This window comes from Lissotriton vulgaris, chromosome 6, assembly GCF_964263255.1.
Source record: "Lissotriton vulgaris chromosome 6, aLisVul1.2, whole genome shotgun sequence".
Classification (NCBI taxonomy): Eukaryota; Metazoa; Chordata; class Amphibia; order Caudata; family Salamandridae; genus Lissotriton; species Lissotriton vulgaris.
In genome coordinates, this window is record NC_141694.1 from 1,896,690,560 (window position 1) to 1,896,706,367 (window position 15,808).

Here is a 15,808-nt window from a genome sequence, read left to right on the forward strand (position 1 = left end):
TCGGCTGAGTGTTGACGCCGAGGGCTGTGTCCTTTGTTTTTTGGCCGCCATATTGGGTGTGGGTCGGGCTGGTGACGCGCTCTAGCAGCGCTTTAAAAGGGACTCTCAGGATTTAACGTGTGATCATTCTGACTAAAGCTGCTTTTCCCTCCTGAGGCGGAAGCCGGGAGGTCTCCCTCTTTACTTTGCTAATTTGCACCGTTTTTAAGCTTTCTGGTAGTTCGTTCTACAGACTTGGTTTTAAGAAGTGTGTGGGACTTCCTAAGCGCTCCCTGGCGCTCTGTGCTAATTCCCCACCCCTCCCTTTGCCTTTCACCTGCTCTCAGCTGAGTGTTGACGCCGAGGGCTGTGTCCTTCGTTTTTTGGCCGCCATATTGGGTGTGGGTCGGGCTGGTGACGCGCTCTAGCAGCGCTTTAAAAGGGACTCTCAGATTTAACATGTGATCATTCTGACTAAAGCTGCTTTTCCCTCCTGAGGCGGAAGCCGGGAGGTCTCCCTCTTTACTTTGCTAATTTGCACCGTTTTTAAGCTTTCTGGTAGTTCGTTCTACAGACTTGATTTTAAGAAGTGTGTGGGACTTCCTAAGCGCTCCCTGGCGCTCTGTGCTAATCCCCCCCCTCCCTTTGCCTTTCACCAGCTCTCGGCTGAGTGTTGACGCCGAGGGCTGTGTCCTTCGTTTTTTGGCCGCCATATTGGGTGTGGGTCGGGCTGGTGACACGCTCTAGCAGCGCTTTAAAAGGGACTCTCAGGATTTAACGTGTGATCATTCTGACTAAAGCTGCTTTTCCCTCCTGAGGCGGAAGCCGGGAGGTCTCCCTCTTTACTTTGCTAATTTGCACCGTTTTTAAGCTTTCCTGTAGTTCGTTCTACAGACTTGATTTTAAGAAGTGTGTGGGACTTCTTAAGCGCTCCCTGGCGCTCTGTGCTAATACCCCCCCCCCTCCCTTTGCCTTTCACCACCTCTCGGATGAGTGTTGACGCCGAGGGCTGTGTCCTTCGTTTTTTGGCCGCCATATTGGGTGTGGGTCGGGCTGGTGACGCGCTCTAGCAGTCCTTTAAAAGGGACTCTCAGGATTTAACGTGTGATCATTCTGACTAAAGCTGCTTTTCCCTCCTGAGGCGGAAGCCGGGAGGTCTCCCTCTTTACTTTGCTAATTTGCACCGTTTTTAAGCTTTCCTGTAGTTCGTTCTACAGACTTGATTTTAGGAAGTGTGTGGGACTTCCTAAGCGCTCCCTGGCGCTCTGTGCTAATCCCCGCCCCTCCCTTTGCCTTTCACCAGCTCTCGGCTGAGTGTTGACGCCGAGGGCTGTGTCCTTCGTTTTTTGGCCGCCATATTGGGTGTGGGTCGGGCTGGTGACGCGCTCTAGCAGCGCTTTAAAAGGGACTCTCAGGATTTAACGTGTGATCATTCTGACTAAAGCTGCTTCTCCCTCCTGAGGCGGAAGCCGGGAGGTCTCCCTCTTTACTTTGCTAATTTGCACCGTTTTTAAGCTTTCTGGTAGTTCGTTCTACAGACTTGATTTTAAGAAGTGTGTGGGACTTCCTAAGCGCTCCCTGGCGCTCTGTGCTAATTCCCCCCCCTCCCTTTGCCTTTCACCATCTCTCGGCTGAGTGTTGACGCCGAGGGCTGTGTCCTTCGTTTTTTGGCCGCCATATTGGGTGTGGGTCGGGCTGGTGACGCGCTCTAGCAGCGCTTTAAAAACGGATAGGGGAGGAGCCTAGCCTGCAACCATGATGGCCGCCTGACTCCTCGGCTCCGCCGACCCGCCCGCTTTCCCTCCGAAACGCCGCTGATCCTGACATCCATCCTGATAAAGCGTCGGCGTTTCGGAACCGGGTGGCGATCCTGATTCCGATGGTGTGCTCCCCGCTGTGTATCTCGCGGCAGAACCGGAGATACGTCCCTACTTTCGTTTCAGCGCGGCGCGTGAGTGACCGGGTCTTTGTTCCCGGAGACGGCTGTCCCAGAACTCGACAACAGCGGACACTTGCAGCGGGAGGGACTGGCGGCTAGCGAGTTACTGTTGCAATTATTTTCTTGGTACAGTGTGCCGCCCGGCCCTGCGCACCTCCACGCTCGCTTCATGTTATTGTTGCCGGCGCTTCATTGTATCTCCCACTTGACTTGTGGCCGGCACTGGGAGCCTTACTGTTCTTTAGCGCTACGGTGGGTGCCATCTTTCACCGAGCGCTCAGCACTTGGGACTGCCGACCCCGGGGGACTGATCGGGGCGCTCATTGAGGTGCATGCTGCATTGTAGCCGGGTCTTGGTGGCCAGGGACAGATTTGCGGTTGTCAACCCCGCGGCGGCTGTGCTTCGTGGAGCTACTACTGGCGCTCTGTTTTTGTGATGGGCACCGGTGGACATTTTCGAGGACGACAACATGGCGGCGCCCTCTGGGTGCATGAAACTGCTGCCGAGGAACCCCTTGGGATTGCTGCTGTTCTGGGCGCCCTGAGTGACCTGCGAGCTTCTATGCGTGCAAATGCCCGGGACCTGGAGGGCCGACTGGATACTGCAGTGCCCGCTGAGCCCCCGCTTGGCCGTGCTGCTCGTCATGCTCTGTGCGCCTTGCCACACCCTGTGCTCGACGGCGGTTGCCAGTCTACCCAGACGTATGTGGAGGCACTGGAGACTCAGGAAATAGTGGCCGCCGCGCTACCCATTCAGGATATGATGAGTTGTGGGACTCTAGATCCTATCCGTCGGCTGGAGGTTTCTTTTTGGACGCCATGCTTTGTGTTTACTTCGTGGCCCCCCGGTGGGTCCCTTTGTTTCATCATGGGATTGCTGCTATGGTCCTGGCCGGTCAACTTTCAGGTACTGCTGCTGTGTTTTCACCTTTACTGGGTAGCTTTTGACTGTTTGGCTTTACGTTGGACAGACCTCTGTAGATGGTGTTTGGCTCGGCTATGGTCCTTACATCTGTGATTCCCGTCTAAGATGGCTGCTGCTCGACTGGACCTCATTGACTGGCTGGATCGACAGGGACAAGGCTGAGGATGTTTTCACTTTCTTTATTGCGTTCTGCTGCGGACATTGCTGGTGATTAAAATGGACAGCTGGGGAGGTGAACGTTGGTACGGTGTCGGGTTGGGGTCCGGGGAGGGGTGGCCGAGGGTGAATATGTTGATTGTTTGTTCATTTTTATCTGGCCCTCCTCCGGTCTTCTGTGATTTCTTTCCTTCTTTCTTCTTCTTCTGTATTTCGGGTACTCTTTCTGGGCGACAAACACACTGCTAGGGGGGGGGGGGGGGAGGGGTAGGCCGTAGCCTCTGCATGCGGGTAGGGTGGGGGGAGGTGGGGGGGAGTTTCTTTTGTCCGTTTCAGTTCCTATGGGCCTTAATTTTTCTTCTTCTTCTTCTATTCTTTTCTTCTTCTTTTTCCCTGGGTCATTGGGTAGATCGATGTGATGTGGGTAGTGGCTACCGTATGTCGTAATGTTTGCTCGCTATCTCTCCTGTGCTATTCATCTGCGGCCTATTGCTTAGCTGATACTGTTTGCTGATTGTCGTTGCTGAAAGTTGCCCACTTATGTCCTAGACGGTTTATTTTGCCTCTGATCCTTCCTTGTTTCTACTATTTTGGACATACTAAAAAACTTTAAAATTAAACCTTCACTTCTCCTACTTCTCGGTGGCGCAAATATTTCCAGTGTAACCCAGTTTAATCTTGCTTTGCGTTGATATGCTGCCGGGTCGCCTAATAGCTTGCTACTGTGATTCAAATGATGCCGAGGCCGGCCGGATGGTTGTAGGCCCGTATTTGTTTGACTAAACTGTGCAATAAAGGTTTTCAAAAAATTGAAAAAAAAAAAAACGGATAGGGATGCCTCCGCGCAGCGGACGCGAGCAGCGGACGCGCCGGATCTGCGCCGGAGTCGTGCCAGAGTCCTGCCCGTCTGCGCCCGTCCGCATCACGGCAGCGGACGGCGCGGCGGGAGGCGCTGCCCACAGGATCATTTACTCCGCAGCGGACCTACTATCCTTCAAAATTAATACTGCCACCTGTCGGCAGGTCTTCCCTGGCCGATGCAACGGTAAAAGCTGCTGTCCAGGTTGTGGGTGGTACCCTAACATTTATCGGGCTTCGGAGGGGTCCCATGTACTCCCCATTAACAACTTCAAGTGCCTATTACTCAACACCCGCTCTCTGCATAGGCACGCCCTAGACATTTTTGAGCTGTTGACATCAGAAAAACCCTTATGTCTTATGCTTACGGAAACTTGGCTCAACGAGTCTTCTAACCCAGATATCGCGACAGCCATACCTTCCGACTATATACTCCACAGACAGGATAGGGTACTGGGTAAGGGTGGTGGAGTCGCACTTGTAGTTCAGAGATCTTTCGCTTGTGCGATCATACCATCATTACCTATCTCTGGTTGCGAATCCCTCGCCTTTTCCATTACTCTGTCCCCTCATCAATCATTTTCTGGGCTCTTGATTTATAGACCTCCTGGTCTACGGGGTTCTTTCTTTGATGAGTTTCAATCAGCTGTCACCACTCTCTGCTTGAAGGTTGAATACTGTATAGTTCTAGGGGATTTTAACATCCACATGGATGTCGAGTTAGACAGTGAAGCTATCAAAATCAAGGACATCACTGCCCCTCTAGGTCTAACTCCTTACATCTCGAGTGCGACCCATGATAAAGGTCACACTCTGGACCAAGTGTTTTCCACCATTCCCCTTATTAAGACCTGTTCCATCCCTGTTCTCTGGTCGGACCACTCTTTGATCAGTTTTTTAATACAGGGCAGAAGTAAATCATCCTGCATAAACTCTAACCATCTTAGGCACCCCAGTAGACCGTATCATAAAATCACCCCGAAAGCCTAGCTCAAGCGTATCAGGAAAATCCCTGTTTTCTATCTGGTCATCTGGAGAAGGATCTTGATACGTTTCAGAAATGGCTGACCGAGAGACTTGATGATCTTGCCCCACTTTCTACGCCTCGTTCATCTACCAAGCGTAGTTCAGCTCCTTGGTTCTCAGAGTCACTTGCCTTGGCTCGGCGTAACTGCAAGTTAGCCGAAAGACTCTGGCGGAAGCAATACGATGGGGAAACCAAGTCTGCCTACAAATCATCCATCAAGTCCTATCATGCCGATATTCTGGAGGCAAAAAAGAACTATTTTGCCAACAGAATTGAGTCAGCATCAAGCTCCTGTAAAGAAATCTTTACCATCGTTAAGGAGTTTGTTTCTCCTAAATCCAGTACAGTGCAGCACAAGTTCTCTGAACCATGGGTAAAGGAGTTGGCTACTTTCTTCGCGACTAAAATCAAACTGATTCGAGAATCTTTCCCCCCCTCTGTTCCCAGTTCATCTCTCACCGATTGCAATTCATCGTCCTTTTCTTCGGATTCCTGTCCTGCTTTATCGGATTTTCCAGTTCTATCGGAATCTGCTTCTCTGGATCTTCTACTTAGGATCAAATCAGGCTCTCCATTGGACCCTTGTCCGGCGACCTTTCTAGCCAGCAACGCCAATATTTTGAACTCGCTAATTAATCCTGTTCTTAATCTGTCTTTGACAAGTGGCACTGTCCCGCTGGCCTGGAAGAAGGCAATGGTTGTTCCACTCTTGAAAAAACCTGGCCTTGATCTGGAGAAACATGTCAACTACAGACCCATATCTCTCCTGTCCAGCCTAGCTAAGATCGTCGAGAAGCACGTCCACTCTGTGCTCTCCTCCTTCCTTGAAGACCATGGGTTACTCCACCCTACCCAGTCTGGCTTCCGCTCCAATTTGAGCACTGAGACCGCTCTATTGGAAGTGAATGAAGCCATCAAGGAAGCTCTCGACTCAGGCGGAAGAGCTATGCTGGTGATGTTGGATCTGTCGGCGGCCTTCGACACCGTCCCACATGAGGCCCTCTTGAGGAGACTTCACGAGATCGGTCTCAGGGAGACGGTGTTGAGCTGGCTGAGATCTTACATAGCGGGTCGTCGCCAAGTGGTCTGGGCACCCCCGTACTCTGCAGAGGTGCCGCCGATGGATGTTGGAGTTCCACAAGGGTCGGTGCTTAGCCCGACCCTCTTTAACATCTTTATGACTCCATTGGCGGTACTGGCGGAGTCTCTGGGTGCCCAGATCATATCATATGCTGACGACACCCAGCTCCTCTTCACCTGTAAACAGGGCATGGAGTTCGATGGGGAGAGCATCCGCGGTTGCCTTGGGGCTGTCTTCGACTGGTTTCAGCGAAGCAGCCTCAAGTGCAACTCCGACAAATCGGAGGTGCTCTTCTTTGGCTGTCAGGTGGACCCACCTTGGCAGGAATGGTGGCCAGTGAGCATGTCACCCTCTTCTTCTTCCTCCACGGTTGCAAAAAACCTTGGGATTAAAATTGATAACACCTTATCACTGAAATCCCAAATTACAGGTCTCACCAGTACTTGTTTTGGTCTGTTAAAAATGCTGCGCAAATTCCTTCCTCTGCTCCCTTTGGCCCACAGGAAACTGACGGTACAGGCTTTAATCTGTTCCAGGCTCGATTATTCCAATGTCCTCTACCTTGGTTTGCCAGACTACCTTCTGCACAAGCTGCAGGTAGTCCAGAATTCCGCGGCAAGGGCCATTTTTGGCCTACCCCGCCATGCTAGGGCCTCGGAGTTGCTTCTGTCCCTTCACTGGCTTCCTGTCAGGAAGCGGATTACATTTAAGGCCCTCACACTTGAGGTTCCGTGACAATTGTAAGTGGTGTTTTCGACTCGCACGAATATAGTCGAGTCTGGTATCTATGAACCGCAAATGACGAGTTTAGTGGGTGTACGCAGTTTCGCTGTGCTAACCTAAACCGTTCGTCTGTTACGTGGGTATTTCTATCTGTACCCACAGGTTCCATCTTAGATACGGCATCCATTTTGTCTCTTGCCCTCAAGTAGCCAGCGAACGGACGTTGTCCGCTTCGCGACCCTGGGACTCCCAAGATATTTGCGGAAGACACATGTCCTTTGTTAGTGTCTTTATGATGAGGGGGATGCTACTGTAAAGCAGATGGCGCCGCTCGAGGCTCATCTTGCCGCACAGACTTATGGTCTCAGCCGTGCATCTCATTAGGCACGTCCCTTTTATGCCTGTATCTCGTGTTTCCCGATACCTCCCCTTTTACACCCTTTCCGATCTCCCCACTGTTTCCCTCTTCCTCTGCACCTGTCCCTGTTCCTATTTCGATCTGTTTTACTACTGATTGGAATGCGCTAATGGTGGGAAGATGGGTTTTTACAGTTGGGAACCGCCAAATGTTTCCGCACTTATGTCCCGGACCTTGTGCGTTTCAAAGTGACCAAAACGACCCCTCTGGGGGATGATTGTGGGAACCGGGTCATAAACTTTTGTGTTCAATGTAACTCTATGGGGAAATTGTGTATAAAAGGAGCGATCCACAGAACCAATTTGAAGCAGTCTCCCCAAGTTGCACGAGTTGTACTTGTCGTGATTTCTGTGTTCCCTGCAGCAAATAAACCTTGAATCTTTGACGTCGAAGGAAGTGTCCCGTGTCTCTGTGATTCGTACGCCGGAGCAGGTTACCCACGAAGGTTTCAGGTGTTGTGCCCTGGCACCGCTGGGTTCTAAATAACCCAGTCCTTCAGTTGGCGCCCACGTGGGGCTGCATCAGTGGTACCGGTCCAAGCCCGACGATCGTGAGGAACTTCGTGTGAAATCTCCGAGGGAAGGTGCACCCCGCTTCATCGATCCTGTTGTCGAAATAAGTGGCCCGAAGACTTTTCCCGCGAAGATTCCCGCCTCCTGACGGCTGCGACGGACTGCTGCCCTGACTGTAGACCTGTTTTTGGCGCCTGGCGTAGACCTTGGTAGAGCGAGACGATTGACGGGCCTTCCTGGTGACGCCATCGATCTTTGAGTTAAGTATTTGTGGGTCGCTCCCAGAGTTCTTGGTTGTGGTTACTTAGTGGTTGCATGGTTACATTGCATTTGTAGTTCTTGGTACTTTGTTGTGTTGTTTGACGACTGCAGCCGTCAAAAACCGAGGGTTTTGTTCTTTGCTGGGACTTGGTAAATCCCGTAACCCTTGAAGTTTGTGAAACTCGGCTAGTGTGCAAGATGCCTGGTCGCAGTACTTTGTTTAGTTGTTTCAGACCCTGTGGTACGGATTCCCGACTGGAGGACTCGTGTCCGATACCTCCGGTTGGAACTCCGACTTATGAACTGTACAGTAAACATGGGCTAGGCCCAATTACCTTTAACGATTACTGGATCAAATATACGAAGAAGGACGGCGACCTTCGTTGGCCACCTCATGGTAGCTTCGAGGCCCCGATCTTAGATAATCTAGAGATTAAATTGTTCGAAAGAAAGTCAAGGCCGGCCATGTTTGATGCCTTTCGGTTGTGGCGTAAAGAAGCCCGACAGAAAGAAATCAGACAGACTAAACGTAATCAGCGAGATAATGTTGCTACCATAGTGAAGAAAGCAGAGCAATTTCAGCGTGACAAGGAGGTTAAGGATAAGGAAGTGTTTGATAGACTACAGCGTATGACCGTAGATAAATGTTATCCCGCTTTGCCTACGGAGTCGGAAAAGAAGGAAGAGGCAGTTGAGGATCCTTTAATGTCTTATCTTATGAAGTCGCCACCTCCGTACGTACAGGATACCGCAGCTCCTGTGGTTCCTGCCGTACCTATTCTTCCGCCTATTCTTCCTCCGCCTGTTCCTCAACCTGCACCCGCTCTTCCGACTGTTCCTGCTCCGTTGCCTACTGCTATCCCTACTGCTCCTCCGCTTCCACATACTCCTGCTCCCGCTACTGCTCCTGTTCTGTTAACTCCTGCTGTTGCTACTGTTTCTACTCCTTCACTTGTTAGTCCTGTGTCCTATACTTCTCCCTCTACTCGTTCTCGTACTACCCCTCTTGCGGCTAGCTTCTTTCATTCGCTCGGACCTGTTCATGGGTCCGCTGGTTCCGATGGTCCTCAGAGACGTAGTCAGCTTCCTGGTAACAGAGAACGCGTTGCGCTATATAATATGGCGATGGGTTGGATGGTAAATCCTCTTAGAAGTCCACCCCGTGTTGTACTCGAAACATTTTGTCAATTCAATATACCAACCCAAAGATATGTGTTCGATGAAATGTGTAAGTTCCTTCGCGATCAGATATCGGGCGATGCACCTGACGAGGTGCTGACCGCTTTGTCTGATCTTCAGCTTCAGTTCTCGAATGGACTGATAGTGGATACCAACGTTCGACGTGCTGTTGAGCGGTTGCTATCTTTTCGTCCCGCTCCGATACCTCATGCATTGTTTGTTGAGGATATTGAAAAACAGCCAGATGAGTCTGGCCAATATCCCATGCGTGAAGTTCCACCGGTTTGGATACCACCTAATCCTAATGCCACTCCTCCGACGACAGTGGGGCACTTTCAGAGAATATGGATACATCTCCCGTGGAAACGCTCGGAAGTGTTACAGGTGAAGCAATCTTTGCCTGACCCACGCAAAAATCCTACAGGGTATTACAAAGAATTATCGCAGCTCGTAGATGCTACGGTAATGAATCTTGCCGATATCGACATGTTGTTCGGCAATGTCGTACCGCAACCGGTATGGGCTAAGATTCGTCATGAAAACCATCCGAATTAATTAGGTGGTGCTTGGGCTGCCATTGTAGCGGCAGATGCCGGACAAACGGCTGCTGCTAAACCCGACCAGCTGATTACTGCTCTTCCTCAACGAATAATAGCGTTAATGAAAACTCTTTTGCCAGCCATGAGGGTGAACTGGGACAAATTGTCAGCCTGTAAGCAAAAGAAGGACGAGAGTGTTTCCGACTTCTTCACGAGGTTCGAGGAAGCATTCGTTGACCATAGTGGACAGGATATGGGTACCGAGGGTGGTCAGCGATTGTTTGTGGATAAATTTGATTCGAACTTACTGCCCGATTTGAGCAATAAATTAAAGAATTCGGAAAGTGCATGGGCCGTTTCTACCTCAGCTCAGATATTGGCTACAGCACAATATTATGAGAATAGAGAGAAAGAGGAGAATGACCGTGCTGATAAAAAGAACTAAAAACTAAAGTGTTGTTGCAACAAGCGTATCCTCCGCGTTCATATCAGAATGCGTCTCAACAGAATAGATCGCAGTCGCAATCGAATCGATCGCGGCCGCGTAATGATTCCTCCTCCCAAAGATCATCGTTAGGGTACAATCAATGTGCTTATTGTAGACAGGAGGGACACATTAAATTCAATTGCCCTGTTCTGAATGACCGCAATAGTGGTAATTCGTCCAAAGGAGGTCGTGGTGGTTCACATCAGGTATCACGTGGTAGGGGTCGTGGTGCTCAGAATGATCGTTCTGACAACTCCTCTAATTCTAATAATTGTTTCGATCAACGTGGATCATCGCAAGGACGATCTGCGCAGTACAATGTAGACGATTATTACGTCGATCAGGGAACTGACGACAGTAATTACTAGGACAGCCAAAGACAAGGAGAGGGAGTGGTATCAGTTCCGGTTGATCAGAGAGGGCCTTACGTCGCAGTTGCTACATCGGGCGTCGTTGAGCCTTTTCTTTTGGACACTGGTGCAGCGAAAAGTTCTATCATGCATTCGAAACTCCCTGGCGCACCTTTGTCTGGCTTAACAAATGTTTCCGTTGGATTCTCTGGCGCCCCCGTTAGCAATCCAGTGTCGCGCCCTTTGCCCCTTACAATTGGGCCACGTGAGCTTCAAGCTCCGTTAATTTTGACTACTGGCTGTGGTGAAAATCTTTTGGGCCTGGATTTGCTTAAACGTTTGTATGCAACTTTGTATTGTTCTCCTGCGGGTGTAAAGCTTACGTTAGGAGAGAGGGTTGTCTCTCCTATGTATTTGTCTCTCGATAAGCTTCCACCGGAATTGAGTTCTCTTCCTGCGTCTTTGTGGGCAACGGGTCCAAATGACGTGGGCCTGCTTGACATCTCCCCTTATGTTGTTCAGTTGAAATCTAATGTGCGATTGCCACGTATTCCCCAGTATCGTATCTCTCTTGATGGTGAACGAGCACTGTTAGCGATCATTTATGATCTGATCGAGAAAGACGTTATTGAAGAGACTCGGGGAAACGTGTGCAACAGCCCTGTACTGCCCATTCTTAAACGTACTGATCCTTCAAAACCGCCTGTTTATCGCTTTGTTATAGATTTACGGGAAGTGAATAAAATTGTGGTTCCTCAATTTCCTGTTGTGCCTGACATCACGGCGCTACTGACTCTGATTCCAGCTTCTGCATCGTGGTTTTCGGTGATTGACTTGAAGAATGCGTTTTTCAGCATCCCGATTGCCGAGGAGAGCAGAGACCTTTTCGGTTTCTCTCTCGGTGGACGTAGCTTCCGGTTCAAACGCGCTCCTCAGGGCTACTGTGAAAGTCCATCGATTTACAGTCAAGCCTTGAAGGGTCAACTGGATGCGTTTAGGTTGCCGGTCGGTGCGGCCTTAATCCAATACGTCGACGACTTATTGGTGGCTGCTGATACTCAGGACATTTGCAAAATTGCTACGGTGTCGTTGCTGCAACATCTCTGTGAGTTGAATCATAAGGTGTCCCCTTCTAAACTCCAATATTGTTGTCAAGAAGTAACCTATCTAGGTCACTTATTGTCAAAGGAGGGAAGGAGGTTGACCCCGGAGAGGATTGCAGCGATTGCGCAAATGGCTGTGCCAAAAACCCAAAGAGATGTGCGTGCCTTCCTAGGTATCACGTCGTACTGCAGGCAATGGATTCCTAATTTTTCATTGCTAGCGAAACCATTGGTGGCTCTTACGTGCAAGGATGTTTCAACTCCTTTACCATGGACGGAAGAATGTCAGAAAAGTTTTTCTGAATTGCGTGATTCATTGTGTTCGGCTCCTGTGTTAGGTACTCCTGACTACAGTAAGCCGTTTACATTATATGTTCACGAGAGGGAAGGTTGTGCTTTGAGTGTCTTAACGCAACCTTTTGGTGGTAAACAGCGTCCATGTGCATATTTTTCCTCGACCTTGGACCCAGTAGCTAGAGCATTGCCGAGTTGTTTGAGAGCAACTGCGGCAGCTGCGGTGTCTATCCGACAATCAGCAGGATTGGTCATGGATAATATGCTTACGGTGATGGTTCCGCATGCAGTCGATACTCTTTTGAATCGTACGAAAACTCAGCACTTGCCGAGTGCGAGGTTGTCTGGGTACGAGCTGACGTTGCTGGCAAGTCATATTCAGATAAAACGTTGCAATGTTCTGAACCCGGCAACTTTGTTACCAATTAGCGCAGAGTCAGATGAAGTAGCAGAGCATGACTGCTACTTGAGGACAGAAGAAGAAACAAAAGGTCGAGTGGACCTTAAAAACACCCCATTGGAAGACCCGGACGGTACACTGTATGTGGATGGGTCATGTTTTAAGTTGCCGAATGGTGATGTGACTACTGATTATGCCGTTGTAACGTTGAATACTGTTGTTGAGACTGCAAGGTTGAATCAGAATTCTGCCCAGGCTGCAGAGTTGATCGCTCTCACTAGAGCATGTGTGTTAGCAAAAGGGAAACGTGTGAATGTGTTTACCGACAGCCAATATGCATTTGGCGTCGCACATAGTTTTGGACGATTGTGGAGAGAGAGAGGTTTCTTGACGTCGCATGGTACGAAGATTCAGCATGGCCAGCTTGTGAATGATCTTTTGGATGCACTGACGTTGCCTAAACAAGTAGCGATTGTTAAATGTAGTGCGCATCGTAAGGTGACGGATGATGTTGGTCATGGTAATGCGTTTGCGGATGAGATTGCTAAGGAGACTGCCCGGAACCTTAGCACTCGAATGTATGTGACGAGTTCGGTTAGGTGGCCTACAGAATCGAGCATGTGTGAAGACACTATTGAGAGCATGAAAGAAATTCAGAATGAGGCCACCGAGACTGAAAAGGCGAAGTGGAAAGAAAGCACGGGAAAGTTGGATGCGAATGGTTGTTGGATTGATTTGTCGGATCAGAAAAGATGGTTGTTGCCCGATGCGTATGTGCTGGCTGTTGTGACAATGGCGCATGGGTTAGCACATATTAGCGCGAAAGGTATTTGTAAGTTGTTGTCTCCTGTATGGAAGAATGATGGTATCACGAAGTGTGCTGAACGTCTGGTGAAGAATTGTATGGTGTGCATGATGTACAATCCTGGCAAAGGAACCCCAACTCCTCCTGGCAGTTTTGCTCCCCCTTCATGTCCCTTTGAGGTGATCCAATTGGACTTCATCCATATGGAGCGATGCAATAACCTGAAATACGTTTTAGTTGTGGTTTGCGCATTCTCCCGATGGATCGAGCCCTATCCTCTCAAAGACAATACTGCTTTGTCTACTGCGAAAATCCTACTGAAGGAATATTTTCCTCGGTATGGAATGCCTAGAGTCGTGTGGTCAGATAACGGAAGTGAGTTTGTGGGTAGTGTGATGAAGAGTGTGTGTAAGGGCCTTGGAATTAATCAGAAATTCCACAGCGCCAATCATCCCCAGTCAGCTGGATTGGTTGAGGGGTATAACGGTACCCTTAAACTGAAACTCGCAAAGATTCAGGCTACGACTGGTCTCTCGTGGCCTGACGCTTTACCTTTAGCATTACTGTCAACTAGGGCGACTGTGCACTCCCGAGTAGGGCTTAGTCCCTATGAAATAGTGTTCGGCCGTCCTGCGAATGTGTGGGGGGTTCCTAGGCCAGGAATGTTCTGCGATCTTGAGTATCCAATGTTGATCGATTACCTTCATGACTTGACTGCTAAACTGAGGTTAATTCACCAACAGGTTTACGACGCACTGCCGACGCAGACGGAGGGTCCAGGCCACCAGCTCCAGCCCGGAGATTGGGTGGTGACGCGGAATTTTTCGCGAAAGAACAACTTGGACCCGAGGTTTACTGGACCCTACCAGGTTCTCCTTGCCACGAGGACTGCTGTTCGTCTCGAGGGACGTAAGAATTGGGTGCACGCCACCCATACCAAAAAGGTCCCTATCCCTTTGCCGGCAGACCCGTGGGTGAGGAGAGGCATTGCATCAACTGAAACCGAAGGATTGCCGGCGTTTGTACCTTTCAGCGACGCACAGCCTGTTGGAGAATCCTCAGCGCAGCAGAAAGACTCTGTTGAACAATTGTCATCAAAAGACTCAAGACCAGAACACTCAACTGATCAGCAGGACGCTGTCTCTTCAACGGATCCTTTGTTCGACGAGCAGACACGTCCTGGGAAAACCCAATACTTTCTACGATCTAGCACTAAAGACTAATAAAAGATCCTGCTTTTCTGTATTGACAACTGCATTATCCCGTTTTCCGTGATCAGTTTTGAACATTCATATTATTGTGATTATTCCTGTATATATACACTGAGCTTCATTCCTTATACTTTTTGCTTCCACAGCCGAGAGACTTTGTTTTTGCATATATATATATTGTGCATTAAAGGCCGTAGGGCCGCGCGCGTACTTCCTTCTGGATAGTAGGTCTTGACGCTAGGTTAAAGGCCGTCGGTTCCTGGGAACTCCTAGGGATTGACTATTGCTACACAGAACGAAGTGCGTCAAGAAACGTTGCGGACGGTCGTAGGGAATGGCATTTTCAAAGCTGATGGACTTGGAGGAAGCTCAGCTACAAAGATTCAAGCTGCAACAACTTAGTCGTACGAAATGTTTTATATTTCAAGTGTTTATGTTGTTTTTGACTGTTTCAGCATTCTTGGCGGGTGGGGTGTACTATATGATGACTGGTTTTCTATCTCCTGTGTTACCTACTCCTACACCTGATCCTAAACTTACCTCCACTGCATCTCCCCATTCTTTCCATATCTTACCTGAACACGAGCAGGCTAGACGTGCAGAATTCCGCAATAATTCCTTTATTCAGCTCCTTCATCAGCATCAGTTAGTGGTTAACACTACTAATTGTTGGGTGTGTGGGTTGATGCCACATACTACGGATAAGGGAATTCCATATCTGGTGTTACCGTATAGTTCCCAAGGGTCTGCTCGAGCATTTCAAACAATGTTTCGAAGCGCACTAGGTTTCCACCCCATTCGAGAACCACGTTCCCCCTACTCTGGTCCTACCTCGTATCAAAAACCTTTGTCGATAGCAATAGAGGACTTAGACAGCGATATCTATGATCCCTCGCTTATCCCAGAAGAAGAGGTACAAGCTTACAGGGTCCTGAGTAGAGGCGAGTATAGTGTGTTCACGAGTGAAAAACAGCTTAAAAGCTCACCTCCGATATGGGTCGTACCCCACATTGGTTATTTTTGTCTGATGGGTCGTGGCCGAAGATCGAAAGCCCGACTTGGAGAGAGTGCTTGCACTGAAAATTACATGCTGCCGATGGTCTCGTCCCCTGTGTTTCTGGCTGCCAAGGGTACATACTTTATCTGTCATGATCGTGCATACGCATGGTTGCCCGCTGACTTCATGGGCTCATGCTTCATTGCAAATCTGTTGCCTCTGACGTTCACTGTAGATGCCGATTATCATAAGACTAGAGTTGTGCGAGGCGTAATTAGCGAAGAGGACACTGCCGGTCAAGAGGCAGGAGACTTTTTCAAGGGTTTCCTCCCGTTTTGGGGACCTATGGTTAATAGTAGGAACCTGAGACAGTTGGCTCGAGTGGTAGAATCGACAGCTAATATTACTGCCAGTGCCCTTGGTAATATCACCACAGAACTTCAGGCGGATAGACTTATGACGTTACAAAACCGTATGGTTTTAGATGTCATCTTAGCAGATCGAGGTGGGGTATGTAAGGTGATCCATTCGAGCTGCTGCATTTTCATTCCAGATAATGCTCCG

At 49.4% G+C, this 15,808-nt stretch overlaps 1 protein-coding gene across 1 annotated transcript in view; it reads left to right on the forward strand.

Annotated features, from left to right (window-relative positions):
- Window positions 1-15,808, forward strand: part of LOC147709815 (uncharacterized) — a 1,100,435-nt gene that overhangs the window by 1,081,559 nt on the left and 3,068 nt on the right. The gene's annotated exons all lie outside the window — the stretch shown is intronic.